General features: G+C 40.7%; 1 long non-coding RNA gene across 3 annotated transcripts in view; it reads right to left on the bottom strand.

The window, feature by feature from the left end:
* The window catches only part of LOC140740587 (uncharacterized), a 34,010-nt gene extending 9,877 nt beyond the window's left edge, over positions 1 to 24,133 (bottom strand). Inside the window, exons 1-4 of one of the 3 annotated variants that reach the window (XR_012101882.1) lie at positions 24,008 to 24,133; positions 20,027 to 20,220; positions 11,906 to 12,029; positions 137 to 207 (exon numbers count right to left, since the gene is read on the bottom strand). This is a non-coding gene — a long non-coding RNA (uncharacterized lncRNA). Of the gene's footprint in view, positions 1 to 136; positions 208 to 11,905; positions 12,030 to 13,980; positions 15,517 to 20,026; positions 20,221 to 24,007 lie in introns of those variants that run through there. The other 2 variants (XR_012101880.1, XR_012101881.1) reach the window with 2 other exon arrangements.
* Positions 24,134 to 25,653: the final 1,520 nt, after the last annotated feature.

The raw sequence follows: 25,653 nt of genomic DNA, 5'->3' as shown, positions 1-25,653 counted from the left end.
TGGATTTGATTTAATGTTGTAAATTAACTTAATGCTATTTTATGGACTTATTCTAACACTGCTTTTAAAATGATTATCAATTTAGCTTTGGATGTTGAGAAAAGTTAGAACGAGTAATTATTCATTTGTTACTGACCCATCTGTTGAGGTGCTCTCAAAGTGAACGTGAGTATTACCCTTTTGATGAGATGCCGCATTATTAGTATTCTGGAAAACAGAAGGGTTACCATACCATTTCAGCTTCTGTTTTTTTAAAAAATACAGTCTTCATTAAAGACATGCTTCTTTCAAAGTGGCCCAGGTAGAAACACACATTTTTGCCAATAAGCTTTTCATTACTGGTCTCTCGGGATGGAAGCAAAACGTTTCATCAGTACAACCAAAGGTTAATGATTATACAATTAAAGGTAAAAATGGCAGAATTTCAGTTTTGTTTAAGGTTTAATGACAAATATACCGCTAGGATTGGCACAATTTTGTAAAGTCATAAACCAAGCCTGCTAAGCTCAAAGCTAAACTGTCAATCGTAAGAAGCTCTGCTGGAAGATGCACATGTGTGGAGGGCTGACATTGGGTGCAACCTGTCCAGATTAAAGAATATTTGCCCTTGAAACTGAATTCTCACCAAATCATTATCTTTAGAAATGGCATAAAGGGGATAAAAGTAATTTGTCCAATTCAAATTGTTATACTGGAACTTAACTGTCAATATTTGAAAATTATAGATCAAGTTCACAACCAGTAATTGCTTTATCAATAGCCAAAAACTGAAAATAAAAGTACATCATACGATTTCAGCAAATGATAGTGCTTCCTCAGATAGAAAAAAATTACTTTTATTCTGTTTAATTCCCTTTGGCCACTTCCTCCAAGAAGCTTACCCAATTTACTTTTAAACTGAGTTACAGATTGTAGAAGAGAAACTTTTTATCTTGCCTTTAAATGGTTGATCTCTAATATTAAAACATTTTATTCTTGCATTCTTAACCATTGTTGCTTCTACTTTATTTTCAACTGACGTCTCAAGCAGATTGCCTATTATATTGTATTCAAAGAATACATGTAATGTAAATAGTGATTACAAGAAATTCTGCAGATGCTGGAAATCCAAAGCAACGCACACAAAATGCTGTAGGAACTCAGCACATCAGGCAGCATCTACAGAAACAAACAAACAGTTGATATTTTGAGCTGAGGCCCTTCTTCAGGACTAGAAAGGAAGCAGGAAGATGCCAGAATGAAAAATTAGGGAAGGAAAAGGTAAAAGGTCAAGCTCGGTGGAATTCAAGGTGCTGGGTTCGTTGGAACTGGAGTTGGCAGTGGTGGAATCTGAAGTTTTGTGCCGCCTGGGTACATTGGAACCAGAGTTGGTGGTGGAATCTGAGGTCTAGTGCCACCCAGGTTTGTTGGAGCTGGAGCTGGCAGTGGTGGACTCCGAGGTCCAGTGCTGCCTAGGTTTGTTGCAACCCGAGTTGGGAGTGATGGAGTCTGAGATCTGGTGCCGCCCGGGTTCGTTAGAACTGGAGTTGGCGAGGACTGTATCCCCAGAATGGAGGTGTCCAGGGCTGTCGGAACTGGGGTGGGAGTCAGCGGGATCTGTGGTCTGGAGTACGGAGATCGGATACTTCCTGGAAATGAGGAAGGCAAAGGAATGGCAGTTGAAGGCATGGATATGGTGGAGGATGAAATGTTGGATGGGTCCATGGTAGGTGAAGGAGAAAGAGGCCTGCAGCTTTGGCAGAGACTGAGACAGGACCTGCAGGTACCTCTGCAGAGTGGAGAGGGTTTATGTGACAAATAGACCTGTTTCAGATTTTATCTTTTTGTACAATCACCTTTAAATATGTTTGCCAGTCTCATCCCCTTAAAACTGTACCATTTAGGGCATACTCTAATATCCTTTCTTAACATGGTCCTTATATGGCCATTAACAAACTTATATTCACTTGCACCAATGCTCATATTAAAAAAAGTCTTGGCATTGATACTGTGGGTCACTAATACACATACTAAGCAAATCTAAAAAGCAACAAATTTACCCGGCTATTTTCCCAAAACCAACTACTACTACTACTACATCGACTCAGGCCTAGAGGGCCGACGTCGGGCAAAATCAACACTTATCTCTTACGTAGCAACTTATCAACTCCCTTTGAATCCTGATAAAGATACCCTGAAGGAAAAAGAGAATTCCTCTAATCGTTCCTCAGTCAACATCACTTAAATTTATTATTCAACCACAATCTCAGTGCTGATCTCACCGCTGTTCAAGAAACTTGCCATGTAAACTCTTTTGAACTCTCCTCCCCCCACCCCCACCATCACCTTAAAGCTATCCCTCTTAGCATTTAACATTTCCCCTCTGAAACAAAGACTATTGAAGGGTCTTGGCCTGAAATGTTGACGGCTTAATTCCTTCTATAGCTGCCACATAACCAACTGAGCTCCTCCAGAACTGTAGTGTTGTTCCTCCAGAAGTGTGTTGTTCAGGATTTCCAGCAACTGTATGCTTATGCTTCTGACTATCTAGATTTCCTATGTTTCATAATTTTACATTGGAAATTGGTTTATTATTGTCCCATGTACTGAGATACAATGCAACACTTTTGCTTCAGTGCCATACCAACACGTCATTCCATTCAGACCATATACTTCAGTCAGGTCTTCCCTTCAGCCTCTGACAGTACAAAAAAAGTCCAAGCTTGTTCATCCTCTCCTTACAGCTGATGTCTTCAATCCAGACAAGATCCTGGTGAACTCTTCTGTACCCTGTGCAAAGCCTCTACATCTTTCTTGAAATGAGGCAAGCACAGCTGCACACAATTCTCCAAATTGTAGCACATCAGCTGCAAAATGACTTCACCACTTTTACACTGAACATCACTGCTGATGAAGGCAAATATGTCACGCCTGCTTTATCACCTTCTTACAATAGGTGCCACTTTCAGGGAACTATGGACATACTCCAAAATGCCTCTGTACATCAATGCTGTTAAGAATCCTCCTAAAAACTCTATACCATCATCTGACATGCAAACTCCCAAAGTGTAGCACCTCATACAGGTCCAGATGAAGGTCCACCCATCATTTCTCTGACAACATTCTTGATTGGTTAAGATGCTGCTGAATCATTTGTCAACCTTCGTCATTGTTCATAACTGGAGCACAGATGTACTGTACATGTTTTCATGTTTCTTAGCATGATGTCTCAATGTTTAGTGGACCTCCACATTACTATTTTTTACTTTTACTCAAATCTTCCTAGACTATTTATATCCTAAATTCCAACCCGTGTCATTTTATTAGTTAGAATCTATTAACTTCTATTCATTTCTCTACATACAAAATACTCCCTGTTTCTGCCACTCTCTCATGATTCACAATCTACTGTCAATATCTTAATCAGCTTAATCCAAGAACATAAAGCAAAGTTTTCTGAACAGGCACAGGACAGTATAAGTTGTAAAATGTACATATCATTTATAGAAAACTGACACCTTGCTACCTGATTCGATTTCAATCGTAAAGCTTCTATATCATCAATTTGTGGTGAGACTTTCGACACTCACCGTTCACGGCGGAAAAGTATATATTCGTAAGTGTTTAGTTGTTTCCGCACTGTCAGAAAAAGGAAATATCTAAGTTATGTGCCACCTGCAAATTCTACAACGTCTCTAACAACGTCTTGCAAAATGAGTAATACGATTAAATGCATTTTGCATGTTAGTTGTGGGCTTTGGACATAAATGAGAATCAAACTTTTAAGTAAAATTTATTAAGATAAACTGAAAAATATATGTAAAATGTTTTAAGCTTTTGATACTTTAGAAAGAAAATCAAAATGTATTTTTTAATGCTGAACACCATTAGAACCAACTTTTATCAAGAAAACATTGAGGTTTATCTAATAAACGCTAAAATGTTCATTTTTGCTACTATGCGATGTATCAGTAGTTTTGGATGCATGTACCATTTTTGCAATTATTCTTAAAGCCTGCTTTCTAAATTGCCAAGCATATTGCTTTCATATAAAAAATGCAATTAGGTGGAATATTACCAAGATATTTTCTAGTTATATGGTTATGGATGGAGAATTGGCACACATGCATGTGGTATATCTTGATAAACAAAAAGGCAACTCTGGCCATAATTTAATGGACAGAAGAAACACAGGCAAAACATGTGAGCCATCAGTAAAACAGAAACCCAGAAGAGATTGTGCAGGTGCTGAAAATTTACAAACCCCATTTCCAGAAAAGGTGGGATATTTTCCAAAATGCAATAAAAACAAAAATCTGTGATATATTAATTCACGTGAACCTTTATTTAATTGGACAGTTAAAATAAGATTGAAAAGTGCACAGAATATTCAAGTAACACCGGCTTGGAAGACTCCACATTAAGCAGGCTAATTGGTAGCAGGTGAGGTATCATGACTGGGTATAAAAGTAGCGTCCATCAAAGGCTCAGTCTTTGCAAGCAAGGATGGGCTGTGGCTCACCCCTTTGTGCCAAAATTCGTGAGAGAATTGTTAGTCAGTTCAAAAGGAACATTTTTCAACGCAAGATTGCAAAGAATTTAGGTCTTTCAACATCTACAGTACATAATATTGTGAAAAGATTCAGAGAATTCAGAGACATCTCAGTGCGTAAAGGGCAAGGTCGGAAACCACTGTTGAATGCGCGTGATCTTCGAGCCCTCAGGCGGCACTGCCTAAGAAACCGTCATGCTACTGTGACAATTATAGCCACCTGGGCTCGGGAGTACTTCAGAAAACCATTGTCACTTAACACAGTCCGTCGCTGCATCCAGAAATGCAACCTGAAATTGTATTACACAAGGAGGAAGCCATGCATCAACTCTATGCTGAAACGCCGGCGAGTTCTCTGGGCCCGAGCTCATCTCAGATGGACCGAAAGACTGTGGAACCGAGTGCTGTGGTCAGATGAATCCACATTCCAGCTAGCTATTGGAAAAAACGGGCGTCAAGTTCTCCGTGCCAAAGATGAAAACGACCATCCTGATTGTTATCAGCGAAAGGTGCAAAAGCCAGCATCTGTGATGGTATGGGGGTGCATCAGTGCCCACAGTATGGGTGAGTTGCATGTATGTGAAGGTACCATTGACACTTTTTTTAGAGAGACATATGTTGCCATCAAGGCGACGTCTCTTCCCGGGTTGTCTATGCTTATTTCAGCAGGACAATGCCAGACCACATTCTGCATGGGCTACAACAGCGTGGCTTTGTAGACACAGAGTGCGTGTGCTTGACTGGCCTGCTGCCAGTCCAGATCTATCTCCTATTGAAAATGTATGGCGCATCATAAAGAGGAGAATCAGACAACGGAAACCATGGACTGTTGAGCAGCTGAAGTCTTATATCAAGCAAGAATGGACAAAATTTCCAATTGCAAATCTACTACAATTAGTATCCTCAGTTCCAAAACGATTAAAAAGTGTTATTAAAAGGAAAGGTGATGTAACACAATGGTAAACATGCCTCTGTCCCAACTTTTGTTGTGTGTGTTGCAGCCATCAAATTCTAAATTTGGGTATATTTACAAAATACAATTAAGTTGGTCAGTCAAACTATTATAAATCTTTTCCTTGTACTTTTGTCAGTTAAATAATAAAGGTTCACATGAATTAACATATCACAGATTTTTGTTTTTATTGCACTTTGGAAAATATCCCAACTTTTCTGGAAATGGGGTTTGTAGAACAAAGACAAATGCTGGAGGAAGTCAGCAGGCCAGGCAGCATCTTGGAGTCGAATAGACAGTTGATGTTTCAGGCTGAGACCCTTCATCAGGATTAGATGTGGGGGGTGGGAATAAGCCAGAATAAGGTGGCACATAAGGAGAAAAGAAGGGGCAACGGGAAGCCAGATTGCGGAATGGAAGAGGGATGGGAGAGCAGGAGAAATTACCATAGGTTAGAGACATTAATGCCCATGTCATCAGGTTGGATCCAACAAACTTTCTGAGATAAAACTTGTATCTCTATAATTACCCCAACTACTGCATTCTAGAATTATTCAATTGTCTTCAAGTTATAACCCAAGGCTGTGGAAGAAGGTACAAAAACATCTGCTTTTCCATATCCATCACATCATTCTCCCTAACTTCTGCCCTCTTCAACACGATCCCAGCACTAGGCACATCTTTACCTCTCCCAACTCTCCATTTTCCACAGGGATCTCTCTCTACATGACTCCCTGGGGCACTTACTCCTCCCCACTCATCTTCTTCCTGGCACTTATCCCTGCAAGTGTGACCAGTTCTACACTTGCCCCTACACCTCCTCCCTCACCTCCATTTAGAGTCCCAAACAGTCCTTCCAAGTGAGGCGACGTTTCACCTGCAAATCTGTCAGGATCATCTACTGTACCTGGTGCTCCTGGTGAGAGTCGATGTAGACTGAGTGGCCACTCGATGAGCACTTTTGCTCCATCTGCCGCAAAAAGATGGGATTTCCCCTTGGGCACACATTTCAATTTGATTTTGCATTCCCATTCCGACATGTCAGACCATGGCCTCATATACTGTCATGAGGCCACTCTCAGACTGGAGAAGCAACAACTCATATTCCTTCTGGGTAGCCTCTCCAGATGGCTATGGAGGCCAAGTCGATGGACATATTTAAAAGTGTAGTTTGATGGTTCTCAATTAGTCGGGGCATCAAAGGTTGTGGGGAGAGAGCAAGAAAATGGGGTTGAGATGGAAAATAAATCAGTGATGATACAAAGGCAAGCAGACTCATTAGCTGAATGGCCTAATTCTGCTTCTGTCTTATTGTCTTCAATGACTATATTTTGATTTCTATAATACATCAATTTCTTTATGTGAAAAAATTCAATCTCAGAATGTCCACTTTGCTAAAAATGAATTGGCTTTGCAATCTGAATACAACCAAGAGCTACAGAACTATGAAACGTAAATGATCTAACGGTCAACTGAATGTGTATGAGAAGAGCAAAGGCCATTTCTATTTACCTTCATTTCTACATTCTTTGAAACTGTTCCAAAATTTGAATCTGTCCTGTCAGAATCAGGAATGATTAACTGTGTTTGTTCAGGCATCAGACTTCTGATTAGTTTCGTTTGTTCGCTCATTTATTCTGTACTGTGTCAAATGACCTGTGGGATCATAACCTTTCTATGACCACAATTGTTCTTGGTAGATTTTTCCACAGACGTGGTTTGCTATTGCTGCCTTCTGGGCAGTGTCTTTACAAGACAGATGACCCCAACCATTATCAATATTCTTCAGAAGTTGCCTGGTGTCAGTGATCACATAACCAGGACTTATGATATGCACCAGCTGCTCATATGATCTTCCATCACCTGCTCCCATGGCTTCATGTCACCCTGATCTTGGGGTGGGGGAGGGGGGGGGGGCGCTCAAAGCAGGTGCTACACCTTGCCCAAGGATGACCTGTAGACTAGCGGAGGCAAGGATTGCATTACATCTCCTTTGGTAGAGACAATTCTCCACCCTGCCATTCATCTAGATTAGTAATCCATTTAAATATTACATTTATGCTGCCTTCTGGGTGAGATTAACTGAGTACCCGTCACCCTTTCAATTATTTCATGAAAATAAATGTAAAGAAATGCAAGGTTTGAGGTCTGCACCCTTGAAGCAGAACAGAAGTGGTAAAACTAAAACTATGGAGCAGTACCCTGCTGCTGATAATTACAAGGAACTGTCCAGGACGACCAACTTTCTATTTAAAAAATTGAGTTTTCTATTGGAAAAGTAGGATTAGTCTGCTCGACTGTGGTTAAAACCATATGCTAAGCCTATTTTATTGTCTGTCATATTTTCTATGATCTGTCAAAGTAGATACTTTCCATAGTAGAGAACTGATCAAGTTCAACTTTTAAACAATCATTTGCTTGTAATACGATCTTTAAGACACAATTTAAAGAGGTCTTAAATCTTAACTTCTTTTAAAAAAAACCGTATACTAGCGGTGAATCTTGCTGAGATTAAAACTGGAGCAGACCTTTTGTACATTACTTACTAAGGTAGAAGTGGAAGAACAGAAGATTGCACAAAGCTATCAGTGCAGTTAGACTTATTCCAACAGTGACCCCAGCGAGAACAAGAATAGTAGTTATGTTTGTACGAACGGGAAAATATGGCAGAAATACAAGCCAGTTATCTGCATCATTTACCGCTGTTGGAACAAAGAGTACGTTTAAACTTGATGTAAGTGCTACCAGTTGTTTCCCAGTCAAACCTTTTAAAAAAAGGTTCGAAGTATAATTCTGAAGATTCAGAGCAGCAGGACCTCTATTGACAATCAGACTGCACGATTCCATAAAAGGACTTAAATTGGATAAAAGCCCTTATTCTTTTCTGAAATGCGCTTGGTGTATAAAACTATCAAACTTAGTCTACAATGCACGTCCTTCTATCCACATTTCTACAAACATAACTAAAGATTTCAAACTTTTTGAAAGCTGAATGACTTTCTAATTTTTATAAAGTACCTAAAGTGATAAAATAATTCCATCAGAGCAAAAAAATCAGTGGGACTTAAAAATGTTCAAAGAAAGTAAATACACTAACATGATATAAGCTTTTCAGTCACTCTGGGGTGTGTGTACACTGAAGACACTGATATGTAATAATATTTCAGTCACTGTGGGGGGTGTACACTGTATACACTAAAATGCAATAATATTTCAGTCACTGTGGGTGGTGTACACTGTATGCACTAAAATGCAATAATATTTCAGTCACTGTGGGGGGTGTACACTGTATACACTAAAATGCAATAATATTTCAGTCACTGTGGGGAGGGTAGACTGTATACACTAATATGAAATAATATTTCAATTTTCTGTTGAGAGTCAAGGAATTATTATAACTATGAGAAATAACTGAGTATAAATAACTAAAGAATTGATAATGTAGTGTTCTTGCACATAATTGCATGAAAGCCAGAAACTCCTATTGTCTTAGATAATATGGATCTCCAAGACACACTTAGATCAAGATCCAAGTATATTGCTTACCATTAATATTTTAAAATACTTTTCCACAAAACATTAACATAATTAAGAATTTCAATTCAGGATTTTAAATATTTCTTTACAGTATGTATTCAAATTATAAAGTCATTTCAATTAAATGATAAAAAACCTTGAAGTGATATTGATTTTTGAATGTTTCATCCTATGGCAAAGTAGAACTGTTGCATCTAGCAAATACAAGCAAACTGGAGTTTATCAAGATGAGAGCCTGTTCAAAACCTCATTTATTCTGGGATAAAGTTGGAAAATTATAAATAAGCATTAGAATCGACAATAAAACTATTTTGTTTCCAAATCTGTAGCTGGTGAATACAGGCAAACCTGTATTATTTGGTGGGGACGTGGTGGAGTTAGGGTTTTGCTCCTAGAAAACAGTCCATATGTCTATCCTACATAATACAAAGCCACATTACCTAAACATGCATAAAGAACTGACAGATGAATATAATTGCTTATGTTTGCCATCCCTGCCATACATGAATTTCTTAAGAGTAAATTCTTAGCCCACATTGGATTTTAGGGTGATGCTTATGAATTCTGCAAGGGAGAGTTTCCATTATCCAAACTGACCTAACAAGTGGTGCCTACATGGGGCTGCAATGCATTCATTCCCTTTGTAAACATAATGGTCTGAATTTAAAGTCATTTAACCACAGAACGCACTGTTCCTCTCCAAGAAATATTTCCCTAAGAATCAGAATCAGGTTTAATATCACTGGAGTACATTGCAATACATCATTATACAATTATAATTGACATGAGGTATATATACAGTACTGCGCAAAAAGCTTTGTATTTAGAACTATGTAAATAGGGTGCCTAACACTGTTGAACAGGGCTGTACCTGTCAACATGGAGTGCTGAGCAAACTTGTAAATCTGCAGGGCAAAGGATGCTGGAAATGGTGAGGGGGGAGCACTGCAGGCGGGATGTGGGGCAGGGGCTGACATGGCTGCAGACATACACAGCCCTGAGACACCAGACAAGGTCACTTGATTCCAAACAATTGGTTTATTGATCATTACAGAATCTCTTCCTCATGCTTCCTGCACTCTTCTCTCTCCCCTCCCCTTTTCCCAAACATGATTCCCATCTTCCTGTCCCCTTCCCACTCTCAGTCCACAGTAGGTACTCACATCAGAACCAGGTTTATCACCACTTACATATGTCATGAAATTTGTTATTTTTGTGGCAGCAGTACAGTGCAATATATAAGCTTACTACAGTACAGACACCCCAGCTATACACATGTGCCTAAGACTTTTGCACTGTACTGTAGTAAGTATATCTCTGTCTCGCTACCTATATAATTACATAAGTAGTGTAAAAAGTGATGGAGGGCTCTTGGATTCATTGTTCATTCTGAAACATTATAACAAAGGGAATAAAGCTGAAACGTTGAGTTTGTATCTTCAGGATTCAGTACCTCCTTCTTGATGGTAAAAATGAGAAGAGGGCATGCCCTGGGTGATGGCAGGCCTTATGATGGATGCTGCCTTCTTGAAGAATCTATAAAGATCCAACAGCTTGAACCTCTTCTCTTTTGACATGTACAGGTGACCTTGCATTTGGGTTACAAGCCACTTAGGTTACAGAAATTCACTTACGGATTTCACAAATCAGTATCCAAAATTTTTGAGATACAGAATAAGTTTAGCTCATACAGAAGTTATGTCAGGAAAAGAAATAAATGTTTAAAAGAACCAAAAGAATATTGTCAGTTTTTATTCACACAAAAGGGTGAGGGAATAAGATTTGGTATAATGTCAATTGCATTTAAAATTATTGCCGAGTTCCTCCAGTCAGCTGACACAGGAACACACAGGTCAGAGTGCAGCGCTGCCAAGCTCAGCACCTGCAAAGCATTGTGGGAAGATGCAGTACCATGGCTAGCTCATTAAAGTACAATATTCCCAAAGCCTTTACTGCACTTCCACTAAGTCACAATGTTTGAACCCATTATCCCCCCCCCCAATTTGCTTCTATTTCTTCCATGATCCCCAATACTTGAATTTCATCCATTTCCCCAATAGCCCCATTTGCTGAACCCTTTCCTAATCCCTCAGCCTTATGCGCCAGGGAAAATGTGCCTCACAGAGGAACACAGCACCATGAAACACCTCTTGTCATCTTCGCATCCTTGGACTGGAGAGAGTGTGGCAAAGGAGAGACTGGCCTGTGACTGTTAACCCACTCAAAGCAGTGACTCGTGTCCAAAACTTATGGATCCACAGTACAGTGACCAGAAGTCAAACCTGACAATTTGTGTTGTTTCTTCCGCAGTAGTCTTGTCCAACCCCGGAGTCTAATGTTAGTCTCAACTAATAAACAATGGCAGTGCATTATTTTGTCCTCACTGATAAAATGGCTCAATGCAAGAGAAAATATTGTATAAGTATAGATCCCCACTTGTAACATGGGATTCAGAGAAACTACAGCACAGTAAAGGCTCTTCAGAGCCAACTATTTAACCACAATCTAACCCTCCCCTCCTTCAATCATCCATGTGCCTTTCTAAATGTTGTTTAAATGCCCCTATTGTAGCTGCATCTACCACTACCCCTTGATAGGGAAACTGAAATCATCTCAGGGAAAATTAGCAAAAATAAGCCAATGGAACTGCAGAGTCTTTATACATGCTCTTGGGCTCCTACCAAAAGGAGGCAAAAACATCAGACATCTCTATTCATAAACATAATTGTGTGAGCACACAGGAAAAAGTTTCAAAATAGAAGCGACTCCTGAAAGAATTCTCACATCATTCAAACACAATTAAAACAGGTAGCAAAATAACTTCCCTTGTACAAAGCATCCGAGACATAACATCACTGAAATTAAAATTTAGCAAATAAACTTACATCCAAATTCAGGGCTGCTTCGAAGCAGTTTTGGATTTAAAAGAATCCAACAAAGACAAAGCCTGAAATGGTGATGACTATCAGACAACAAAGGACAGCAGAGATAACACAGCCCAGAAAGTACCTACAGGAGAAAGCAAATTAAAAACATCAAGTTAATGAGTTTTAAAGCATGTGCACTGTAAAGACTTCAGTGACCTGAACTGTTAAAATTCTATTGATTTTCTGCTGTCAAAGCCTATTGAACAGTTGTGGTGCAAAAGGGATGGCTGAGCAATTTTTGCAAAGATTAAGAAAATACGAATTTTTTTCTTCAATATCACTGAATAAACAGTCAAACGATCCTGATGAAGGGTCTCAGCCTGAAACGTTTACTGTTTATTTTTCACCATGATGCTGTCTGACCTGTTAAGTTCCTCCAGCATTCTGCGTGTGTTACACCTTGATGCAACAAATGTACACCAGCTCTCCATTTACACCAGTCCTGCAGTACTCTCACTTCTTATTCTCCTCATATTCTCACCAACTCCCTGGATTACACCTCTTACCTGCACATTAGGGGCAATTTACAGCAGCTCATTAAACCACCTTTGGGATTTGGGAGGAAGTGGGATCACCCTCCTTTGCATTTGGTCATTGGCAAGAATCTACAGTGGTGAGGTCCACCTGACACAATCAGCATGGCAGACAATCTGATAACCTTCCAGTAGCTGGTTATTGCCTGTGAATATTCTCCAGAACCCTCTGTCACTGTACAGGAGAGTCGCCAGATCATCTGAATACATCCCGGCTTGGCTTTGATTGCAGAAACTGCAGAGAGTTGTGTCCACAGGTCAGCACCTCATGGGAATCGGCCTCATCTCTATGAACTCTGTCTATACTTCTTGCTGCCTCTGTAAAGCAGCCAGCAATATCAAAGACCCCACCCGCCCCAGGCATTCTTTCTTCTCCCCTCTCCCACTGGGCAGAAGATGCACAGGTCTGAAAGCAACTACAACAGCCTCAGGGGGGCTTCTATCCTGCTGTTATAAGACTGCTCCTTTGTAAAATAAAATGGACTCCTGGCTTTGCAGTCTTCATTATGATGCTGCACTATACAGCTTACCTGCACTGCACTTTCTCTGTAACTTTTTATTCTGTATCAACATGTTGTATAACCTTGCTCTACTTCAAAAGGATTTGACTGTATGAACAGTCTGCAAGACAAGCTTTCCTCTGTATCTCCGTACGTAACCATAATAAACCAATGACCAAAATCTGGAAACTGGAGCAAATGCTGAGATGGGTTGAGCTTAATCAGGGAAAGCAAAATAATATTGAACTGAAAATGAAATGTTGTGCTTGTTCCACAATCAAACAGGAGGTTAAATATCCTCATCTAGTGGTACCTGCAAAACTGATCTCAAAAGCAAAAAGGCATTCGTTTTCCAGCTCTGCTTCCCAATACAGTATTCAAAGCATTCAGTGCATAGTGAACAGTACATTCTGTAAATTTCCTTCTACATTATATTTCTGTGCACCCTCACAACAAACATGGCTTTTAAATGTCAAGATGCAAAGTACAGTTACACGATCTTTGAACATACTTTGGAGATATATTTGGTACCCAGCACTCCCAAATGTGAGTGAAACGGACAGCAGTGAGTCCAGTAACACTCGTTTAAATCATCTGCACTTTACTGAATGAAAACATTAACAGATATACTGAAATAAAGCTCTACGTAAGTTAGCACTCGGAATTAGGCAAAACCTTCGATACACCACCACTTAATATATCAGGACCATTATATCATACCTCCAATCAATAGCACATACGAAACTTACATTCACAGTGATGGTCAGGGTCTGGTCCAAAATTTAAGTACTTTAGCTTGGTTTGTGTTTGAACTGGTTCTGATTGGGCCAAGTTTCAACTTAATGATGTTAAAACCAGACCCAACCACAGCCTCTAGTCAGGACCATGTGACTATTCATGATCATAAAAGTTTAATTCAATTTCTGTTCCACTCAAAAATATTACGAAATAGCTATGTGTATTTTTTTCTTATTGACAAGCATACAAAAACCTGCCTTACCGGTAATTTCTGCCTCCTACACAATTGTTGAGCCACTTACAGTGCTGATCAAAATTACCGACACACTTCTTGCATTTATTGCAGTGATGGGAATTTCGACACGTGTGAATCAGAAATACAAGAAAATATAATGATCTATCATCCCAAAATTATAATAAATATGAAAAAATAGGAACTTCTATACTTTTCCCACAGAGGAATAACTGTAGGGTCTTAGCATGCTTCTGATTTGGTCAAAATACAAACAAATTACACTAACATTGCAGTGCAAATAGCCCACACATCGGACAGCATTCTAAAACAGCATCTGTAGCGAAACTACATGGTGGGAAGTTGTAACAGATAAACAGTCAAAGTCTGAAGGAGAGCACAGATCAGAATATTCATTGGGGAGGGTCCAGAGGAGGTTCACGAGATTGATCCTGGGAGTGGAAGAGTTAATGAAGTGGAGTTTGATGGCTCTGGGCCTGTACTCACTCGAGTTTAGAAGAGTGAGGAGGAATCTCATTCAAATATTGAAAGGCCTAGCTAGAGTGGACATGGAGAGGATGTTTCCAGTAGCCAGGGGAGTTTAGCCTCAGAATCTCTGAAATACATCTTATGGAAATGTTTGTTTGATGATGAACTTCAATAAAAAAAATAAATTACAAAAAAAAAGAACAGAAGGACTTCACTTTGAACAAAAATGAGAAGGAACTTTTTTTTAGCCAGAGAGTGGTGAATCTGTGGAATTCATTGCGACCGACAGCTTTGGAAGCCAAGTAATATTTAAATCAGAGGTTGACAAGTTCTTGATTAGTAAGGGTGTCAAAGTTTATGGGGAGCTGGCAGGAAAACGGAGCTGAGTGGGATAATAAATCAGCTATGATGGATGGAAGAGCAGATTTGATGGGCCAAATGGCCTAATTGTGCTCCAATGTATTATGTTCGATAGATAATACAGTACCGTGTTTTACTCTGAATGTTCCAAATATCATACTTTCTAAAACCTTACTTAGCATTTGCATCTATTTCTTCAATATCAAAAGTAACTGCGGAGCGTTGTCGCAGGAAAACAGCCTCATTGTCAAGGACCCCCACCACCAAGCACAAGCTCTCTTCTCACTGCTGCCAGCGGGAAGGTGCAGGAGCCTCAGGGCCCACGTCACCAGGTTCAGGTACAGTTATTACCCCTCAACCATCAGGCTCTGGAACCAGAGGGGACAACTTCACTCGTACCATCACTGAATTGTTCTCACAACCTGTGGGCTCACTTTCATACACTCTTTCATCTCATGTTCTTGACATTTATAGCTTATTTATTATATTTCTTTTCTCTTTTATATTTGCAGTTTGTTGCCTTTTGCATGAAGGTTGATTGACCATCCTATAGGACGCAATCTTTCATTGATTCTATTGTTTCTTGCATTTACTGTGTAAGACAATGAGTCTCAGGGTGACATATATGCACTTTGATAATAAACTTACTTTGAACTTTGAAACAGTAATGCAGTGAACTTAAAGAAATAATTTCTTTGTTGCAAGTATTTTCAATCAACTTTACAATTCTAAGGCAATAATTTGCAGTTACTATAAAGGCATCAAATAACTACTGGTTGGAATCCAAAACTGTTAATATGATATAGACATAGACAATGATATAGACATAAAGATATCAGTTTAGACAATCTTAATTCTGCATTGAATAATATACATGATTTTGTATTATTCTAATGGCTTACGACATCATAGGTCTACAAAGAAATAAGGTCAGAGGTTAGGTATAAAGTTCTTCAAACCTGATCTGATCAGCTTTATTTGTCACATGTACATTGAAACATCAAAACTTACAGTAAAACGCACTGTTTAGTCTCAGCGGCCAACACAGTCAGAACAACTCCATCACTTGTGCTGGGGGCAGCCCACAAGTACCACCATGCTTCCAGCACAAACATAGCAAACTCACAATTCAATAACCCTAGCCCATACATTTTGGAATATGTACCTGGAGGGAAGCCATTCAATCACAGAGAGAGCATACAAACACCTTATAGACAGCATTGGGAATTGAACCTCATCTCACAGCTAGTGCTATAAAGTGTTACTCCGACTGCCACACTACCATTGATCAAACGAACCTCGCCGATCCTCTATTTTGTATATTTTTCAGCTCTAAGCAACAGAAGCATTACTCAGTCTGATACTTACACCTTAACTTCACAAAGCGGGCAGTAACGCTTATGGAGACCAGATTTAAGTGGTTTGCCTTTGTACACCGGGGGTAATCTTTTATATCCCTTGGCCCGAACGCTATCCTCAGCTGGGTCAATGGTGGCTGCAATCACCTGAAAAGCTACGTGCCAAATAAAAGCACCACCAAACCACTAAAACGGGTTAAGGTTAAAATGTTCTGAATATTATGGATGAAATTTTGTAACTTTTTGCTTATCAGTTTTAAAACACTGAAATAAAATTAGACATGATCAAGTCAAGTAACAACTACCTATAATTTTAAAGCTGGAAGTACTAAATACAGAAGTTTCATACACACATTAATACACACAAATCAGCTATTTCAGCTTTGATCCAAGTTAAATGTCTTGCATTATTGGTGTTAAGCTGGTCAAACCATCACCCGAGTAAAATAATTTAATCAATTTGATCTATGCTAATATTTCTTAGGATTGTAAAAGTGAATAGTTCCAAAATATACGAATGAATATTGAAAAAAATCATAAGTTCTTCTAAGGTAGTAAAATCATTAGGCTGCTTGTATTAAACCCTGTTCTACTTGTTATGAACCCAGCCCCCTCCTTCCTGAGAATCGCAAGATCGCTATTAATTCGGGTCTGGGACCCAGGAAATGAGAGAGAATCCTCAGAAATACAAAGCAACGGATGTTGACCATTGTTCTTAGAGACACCTGTGTGGATTGCAACTCTATGCTACGTGCCAGCGATCAGGGCTGCGTGCACACCCTTGGGCAATGTGGGGTGGGGATTGTATCACCCCACCTTGATTGACATCTACAACTCTGCAAGGCAAGATAAAAAGGGAGCTGCAGGAGGCAGTACCCTAGCGACGCACCAGAAGGAGACACCATCGCTCATCGCTCCCGTGATGACGGGAAGCTATTCGGGAGCCACGTGTGGTTCGGTTCCCCTAGCTTGGGGAACGAGTGGCTGATAACCCCGAAAAGGACTTCCAACTGACAACGGGGAACCCACGTTCCCGATTCAACGATTTGAGTCCAAAAGGCTGGCAAGTTTATTTTCTCACCAAAAATTCTCTCTCTCTCCAACACGTGAAACCCAGCGGTCCCCAAAAGGCTAAAAGCCTGCATGAACTCCAGAGACTTTGATATTTCCATCGGACAATATTTTTACCCCCAGACAAACGATAGAGCTACTTCTTATTGTTGATTATTACTATACCCGCGCTTTAGATTGAGTATTAACGACATATATTATCTGAATGTTTGTATTAACCTTACTTTTGTGCCCCTTTATAAATAAAAACGTTTAAAAATAGTACCATCAGATTTCAGCGGACCTCTCTATCTTTGCTGGTAAGTGACCCAGTTACGGGGTTCGTAACATACTAAAGAGTCGACATTTCAGTCCTAATTAAGGGCATTGGCCCAAAGCATCAACTCTTTATTCTTTTCGATAGATGCTTTATGAGTGAGTGAGTGAGTGAGTGTGTGTTTGTTTACTGTTATGTTCTTTAATGTAGTTCCCCCAACTTATGTCGCATGTTTTGTAGTGTATTCAGGTTTATAGCTTAGATTTAATATCAAATCAAATCACTGATAATACTTTTTTTAACTGATAATACTGACCATCTTCCTTAACTATTCTATCATTAGTTCATGCTTTTCCCATTAAACAAAAATATTCAACACAAAACTAAACTAGACTATGCGAGACAACACAAGGCTACACTAGACTATGTAAGACAACACAAAAACTACACTAGACTACAGACCTACACAGGACTACATAAAGTGCACAAAACAGTGCAGGGCAGTACAATAACTAATAAACAAGACAACAGGCACAGTAGAGGACAAATTACAAAATAATAATAAATGATGTAGATGTCAGTCTACTCTCTGGGTATTAAGGAGTCTGATGGCTTGGGGGAAGAAACTGTTGCACAGTCTGGTCGTGACAGCCCGAATGCTTTGTTACCTTTTGCCAGTTGGCAGGAGGGAGAAGAGTTTGTATGAGGGGAGCGTGGGGTCCTTCACAATGCTTTATGGGTGCAGCGTATATTGTAAATGTCTGTAATGGCGGGAATAACTGTTGCTGTATATAAGGAGGGGTAGGATTTAGATCAGCCTGAAAGGGGTGAAAGATAAGTATGGCTGTGGTTCAGAAATTGCTGATGCTGCTGATATGTTTCACAACACTCACACCAGCAGAAAAAATAACGAGAAAACCCCATCTTACAGATACTTCAATAGGGGAGGGGGGAGAGGGAGTTTTGGAATTGGAACACCACGTTTTAGGTGGACTAAAGGTGTATAACAAACAGTGAGCAACAAAGTTCAAAGTTTCACCAGAATGAATTTGGGGAGTAAAGCTATGGAGGATATGAAAGTTACACTGGACTTTATCTTTTATTAAAAGAAACAGAAGTCATGCTGAACCTTTATTAACATATGTATCACATTCAGTATTGGTCATCCCATGACAGCAAAGATGAGAAGGTTTTACAGAGTACAATAAAATACTTTATGAGAGTGATTCCTGGAATGTGATACCACAATTAGAGATATTACAGAAGTTTGCACCACTTTTCTTAAAGAAGAGAAATCTGAGTGTAGATTTGATAGTGATGAGGGGTCTGGACAGAGGGAATAGTGGGAGGCTGTCCCCTTTGGTGAATGGGTAAAGAACTAAAAGTCACAGGTATGTAACTAAGGGAAAATCAATTAAGAGTGATTTAAGATAAATCTTATTTTCATTATGCAACATATACATTCACTTTATTAGGCACACCAGCTTGTTAATGCAAATATCTGATCAGCCAATCATGTGGTAGCAGCTCAATGCATATAAACATGCAGACATGGTCAAGAGGTGAAGCTGACATTCAGATTAAACATCAGAATGGGGAAGAATGTGATTTTGCCAGACTGGGTGGTTTGAGTATCGCAGAAACTATTGATCTCCCGGGATTTTCATAGAAAACAGTCTCTAGAGTTTACAGAGAATGGTGCCAAAAAGCAAAAAAAAATACAATCAGCAACAGTTCTGTGGGCAAAAATGGCTCATTAATGAGAGGTCAGAGAATGGCCAGACTAGTTCAAGCTGACAGGAATGTGGCAGCAACTCAGGTAATCTTGCATTACAACAGTGGTGTACAGAAGAGCCTCTCTGAATGCAGAACATGTTTGAACCTTGAAGTGGATGGGCTCCAGCAACAGACGGCCACACTGAGTTCCACTCCCGTATGCAATAAAGTGGCCAATGAGAATCTGGAATGATAGTAATCTGCATATGTGACGCAGGCAGGTTCCATTCTGTCCTTGCATAAATAAATGGTGAGGAAAATCTTGAAAGGTTGCAGAGAAATGGCCAATGGGTAGAACTGACAAGCTACTCGGATGGACAACGAGCATGGACACAATTCTCCAAATGATCTCCTTCTATGCTGTAACCATTCTATGATAGGGTTCCCTTCTGTTTGCCTGCAGAGACAGGCAGTCCTTGCTAGCCATTTGCAGTAAGATTTCCTGGTCTTGTAGTCACTTTAATACTTTAGACTCTAGTTTATTACAGGAAAATGTGTGAAATCAGAAGAATAAATTATAAAATTCATGCAGTATATTTTTACACAATGATTAATACCCATTTCTACTACAGTTCTTTATCAGTTCAAAATGCTTTTAAATTTCCATGCTTACCAAAACTGAAACCAGCACTGTTGCAAGATGAAACTTGCAAATAAAATTACTGCAAGGAAACAGGTCAGGCTGTGCAACTATTTCCTTAAATGTGTACTAGTAAGGTTTTGCAGTCCTGTTAAAAAGGATACAATGTAGCCAGCAGGTACGCACCTCGATGGAAGAAGAGGGATAAGTATACCCACTACAACGATAAGTAAGTACAAGTCGGCGATCCAAGATAGTATCTGATAGGGATAGGGTGGCCAGCTCCAACCATTGACCTTTGGGTGTCTGGGGGTGCAGCGTCTTTGACTACGACGGTTTTCCTCTGGTTCAGTTTTATGACCATTACGGAAGCAATCCATCTGCAATGTAACATCAAAAGTCATATGTAAGCTAACATTGAAATAGCAACGAAGGTTATGTAGTTCCACTGTAGAGGCAATTCAGTTTACACTGCATTAACTTTATGCCCCAGTCATGAGTGCAAAAGTTCTTATGTAGTTTCAATTCACTTTCCCTTTGCATACACCTTGATTTTATTTATTCTGTGAGATGGTTTTCCTTACACAAACACTTTCACATCCGCCACACCCTCACCTTTCAGTTATTTTTCTTCTCCTCCAGCTATATGGCAGCTTGCAAACAGCTTTGAGGTGCATTACCACCACCTTCTGAAGTGGAGTGTGGGTGAGGATATCGAAATCCTATATACTTATATATATCTCAAATTCTATAAAAAGGCCTGTATTCTAAGGAACTGCACTAAGTATTTAAATCAATAATCCTGTGATCCTTTCTGTAAAATACTCTAATATTGTTGTATTTCCTGTCATATTGTTGTATTTGCAGTATAATCTCCCCATGTTCTTTTAGTAATCTGAAAATGAAAGGCGTGAGAGAGTGAGATACATCAGCTGGCTGAGAAGTGTCATACAGCAACCTCGTGCTCAATGTCAGCAACACCAGGGAATTAACTGTGCACTTCAGGAAGGGGAAGCTGGGAGAACACACACCAGTCCTCATTGAGGGTCTGCGGTGGAAAAGGGTCACAGTTTCAAGCTTCTGTGTGTCAGAGAATCTATCCTGGGCCCAAAATATTGAAATAAAGCACCTCCATGCTGTACTGCATTAGGAGTTTGAAGAGATTTGGCATGTCACAAATGTCTATAGTTGAGTGGTGGAGAGCATTCTGACTGGATCGACAGAGGACACAGAGGGACATACACTCAGCCAGTCCATCATGGGCAGAGACCATCCCGACATTAAGGATTTCTTCGAGAGGCCAAGAAGGCAGCAGCATCCATCATTGAGGACTCTCACCACTCAAGCTTGCCCGCTTCTGTTATTGCACTATTTATTTTGTAATTTATAGTAGTCTGTATCTTTGTGTTGCACTGTTGCCACGAAACAACAAACTTCATGACCTATCAGTCAGTGATAATAAACCTGATTCTGATTTTTATCTTTCAGTCAGCCGCACTCCTGTTTTACTAAAACCTCCCAAATTCAAACAACATACGTAGATTTCATTTAACATTCTCTTTGTGAAAACAAGTTATTTTTGTCTGTCATAATAGATAAAGTCTTTCATTCCGACAAATCATTCTTTTCTGTGCTTTCTCCTTAGCTTTAACCTCTTTCCAATAGCATCCAACACTGTCCTGTTCCCGGAGATAAGGAAATTGTTCCATATATCCAAACAGGCCCATCCCATTCAGCTTAAAGGAGCGAGCGGTGACCACACTGAAACATTTTTGCAATAGGTTTTAACAATCTATGAGCCTTGATGTATATTCTGAAAAGAGAGACCTAAATCCAAGGAGGTGACAATCACTTAGGACCGAGTGACGAAGACATTTTCACTGAGAAGGTGGTAAATGTTTGAAATTTCCCAGCCCAGTCAGTTTGTAGGCACTCAGTGTGACTGATAGCTTTTTGAAATGGAAGGTAACCACAAGATATTATCATGTAGGTAGCAACAGGAAACTGTTTTAAATATATAAATTAATTTAAAATTCTTTCTGAAGACTGCGCTTTAATATTATTGCTAAGATTGAACAGCTTATATAAAGACCGAAGAACTATAACACGTAATCATACTACTAAAAGCTGTCAGTCTCAGCTAAGAAGATAGTCGATCAGCTCCAATCCATTGGGACAACGGAGAATCTCAAAGATTTACAAGCACTGCAGTGAAAAAGCTAACTCCTGACCCAGTCCAAAATGTGAGAGAAGAACTGCAAGAGTTCCACTTTGGGGCACATATTCCCCTCCCCTCTCCACTTTCTGCAGCGATCACTCTGCACCACTCCCTTGTCTGCTCATCCCTCGCTAAATCCCCTCCAGGCTCTTATCCCAGCAACCTGCCCCTACTCATTGTCCTCACCAGCATTCAGGGCTCTAAACAATCTTTCCAGGAGAGGCAGTTTTTCACATACAACTCCATCAGCGCCATGTATTGCATTCAGTGCTCCCAGTGCGACCTCCTCTACATTGCAGAGACCCGAAGCAGACTGAGGGACCACTGCATTGAGCACCTTCACTCCAGCTGCTAACAGTCAGGATATCCTCGTGAGCAGCCATTCAATTCCGCTTCCAATTCTCCCACTGACGTATCTGTCCAGGGCCTCCTCGACTACCATGTTAGAGTGTTAGGCCTGCTAGAAGCAGTACCATCCTGATAGTCTCCAACCTGCATCAACATCACAGCCCACCATCTTCAGATTCCTCACCTCCTTCCCTTTATTCCAGTCAACTGCCCTCTCCTATCAGATTCCATCTTGTTCAAACTTTTGCCTCTTCTATCACCTGACAGTAATCCCACTTGCATACCTTCCACCTAGATTTACCCATCACCCACCAACACCTCCTCCCCTCTCGCCCTTTCCTTCTGGCTCATGTCCCCCTTCCTTCCAGCCTTATGAAGGGATTGTCCATTTCCCTCCTAGCTGCTGCCTGACCCCCGAACTCCTCCAGCATCCAGCACGTGTCGCTCCAGTTTTCCAGCACCCCTAATCCGTCTCTCTATTGTCCCTTTGATCAAAGGTCAAAGTATATTTATATCAAAAGTTGCATGCAGTAGTCAACCCTGAGACTTAAATTCTCCACAGTCACAAAACCCATTCAAAATAAAACATTCCCCAGCAAAAAAATCCCTTGAACAGCAACAAGAACATCCACCTGAGCAACACACACAACATGCTGGAGGAACTCAGCAGGTCAGGCAGTATCTATGGAAAAGAGTACAGCAGGCCCAGTATGTCAACGGCACTCACTGCCTGGCCTGCTGAGCCCCTGCAGCATTCTCTATGTGTCGCTTGGACTTCCAGCACCTGCAGATTTTCTCCAGTTTGTGACTGGACATCAACCTGAGGTGGCGTTGTTCACTGGCACTACCTGGGCCAGAAGAGTGATGCCAGCAGGCTTCAAATTTACCAGGACTCCTTGATACCACAAGCCATCGCAGACCCTGAAGTGCCTCAATGTTGGTCACTCTCACCTCACTACTGGAAAATTGCTGTCTCATCTACATTTGCACCTCGGCTGTGTGATCCAGGCAAAACCAGAATTGGGCACCCAAACTCAGATTACCGGAGATTAAGTCCCATTTGACAGCACTAATACTTGGGCTGATACGGCATACAATGAAGATGAAGATGAATAGGTACTTGTGCCGACGATTGAAAGAAAACTGACTAGAGTGGTTTTACACTGTCATACCTGGTCACTACTTCGCATGTTCGGGATAGTATTGTAAATGTATGTACAAGGGTGACGACAAGGCCGGCTCTGGAGGACATCGCAATGTAAGTTTACGATGTGCCATGCTCCTACCTTGGGTCGTGACATTGGCTCTGGGTCTGAGATCCTTACAAAGCGCGAAGCGGATCATTATCGTTAAATCCGTCCCCGTGAAAAGTAACTCGGTTCAGCAATACACAACCATCCCCTTCCCCTCGGCAGCCCGACCCGGGGCTCGGCACCGGAGCGCTGCCCACACCATCGCGCAGGGCGAGTGAATGACCGGCTGTGATTTCACCCTGCACCACCATATCGCCAAGAACCGCGCCACGGCGGGCACCGACCGGGCGGACAGCGGATAGTGATGCCCGCCACTCCCCGAGCAGAAAACACGTCCGCTCGCCATACCTTTCAAACACGTTATGCGCCATTGCAACCGCCAACACCATGGTCACCACTGTCCACGTCACAAACCGCCTTTCGTGACGCGACACACACTGCGCCTGCGCGTTCCGACGCCCGCGCGGCGCGGGAGACTGCGGATCGCTGGGGGAGGGGCTGTTTTCTTCTTCCAACTCCGATCGTCTGCCCGCTCCTCCCTTCCCAAAAAGTCCCAGTGTTTTCCGACCTTTCCTACTTGCCAACACTCCTCTTAGGCACAATATACTTTCCGGCGCCGCCATAGTGTAAAATCAAATCTACCATATGCTAAAATGAGAAATGATTCTGCTTTAAACTTTTATCTGTCTTTAGAAGCTATCTTACACACCACGTTGTACAGCATCTTCGATATCATTGTGATCTCTGAGCTTGATGGTTTTTTGGCAAGAGTTGAAATACCGGGTTCAAGTTGTGACAGCAAAAGGCTTAAGTCCCCACGCGTAACAATGTCCAAGCAGTTTCTTTTTTCTTTGTATGTAGTTCACTGCACTGAAGCCTCTTTCAACAAGGTAGGAGGATGGAAATGCAATGAAGAGCAGTTTGGCTCTTGTCCAAAGACTAGGAAACTTAGTATGACAGTGTAACCACACTCCATAAAAGCCAACATTTTTGAAAAAAATTGCTTCATCATTCCAAATTTTGATCATTTCTTCGTGCAAGCGCTCTCCCCGTTCTTCCATCTTGCAAAGAAATGGGTTATTTACCCAGTCCAGAATTTACAGATCGTTCAAATCCTTGAATCCATTCTGAAAATCTTTCTACAGTGACTGCAGGTGTAAGCAGTACTCTTGTAAATCAGCATCTGTGAAAGAGAGTGCCAGACTTTCCACACAGGGAAACTGTGAGAACATTCTTCTCCCAATGTTTTGCTTATTTATTTCCAAATTTCCAACTCCTTACCCACAGTGGACACTGTGCTTTTTGCCTGGATTAAATTGAAATTCTCACCCTACAGTTTCGTATTTAGAATGTTCATTTCGTCACACAGATCGGCTTGGTACGCTACAGCTCCATGTAGAAGTTCAATCTTGCTTCCAAAGCTCTTGTTGAATTGGAGCAAAGACTGAACTGCAATTTGAGAAGGATAAGGGCAGATCAGAGGTGTCAGTGTTGCAGTTGAACAGGGGAGACTATGGTGCCATGAGGGAGGAGCTGGTCAAAGTTAACTGGACGGATATCCTAGCAGAAAAGACAGTGGAACAGCAATGGCAGGTATTCTTCGGAATAATGCACAAGGTGCAAAATCAGTTCATCCCCCGGAGAAGGAAGGATTCAAAGGGGGGAAAGAGGCCACAGTGGTTAACAAAGGAAGTCAGAGATTGCATAGCATTAAAAAAAAGAAAGTATGACAGAGCTAAGGTGAGTGGGAGGACAGATGATTGGGAAATTTTTAAGGAACAACAGAACTTAACTAAAAAGACAATACAGGGAGAAAAATGAGGTAGCCAGGAATATAAAGGAGGATAGCAAAAGCTTTTTTAGGTATGTGAAGAGAAAGAAGATAGTTAAGTACAATGTTGGGCCTGGAATGAATTGGGTAAAATTGTTATGGGAAACAGAGAAATGGCAGAAGAATTTAATAAGTACTTTAGATCTGTCTTCACTAGGGAAGA

This window comes from Hemitrygon akajei, chromosome 17 (genome assembly GCF_048418815.1).
Source record: "Hemitrygon akajei chromosome 17, sHemAka1.3, whole genome shotgun sequence".
Taxonomy (NCBI): Eukaryota; Metazoa; Chordata; class Chondrichthyes; order Myliobatiformes; family Dasyatidae; genus Hemitrygon; species Hemitrygon akajei.
Note: the sequence above shows the minus strand (reverse complement) of the source record. Positions and strands in the feature narration are given on the sequence as shown.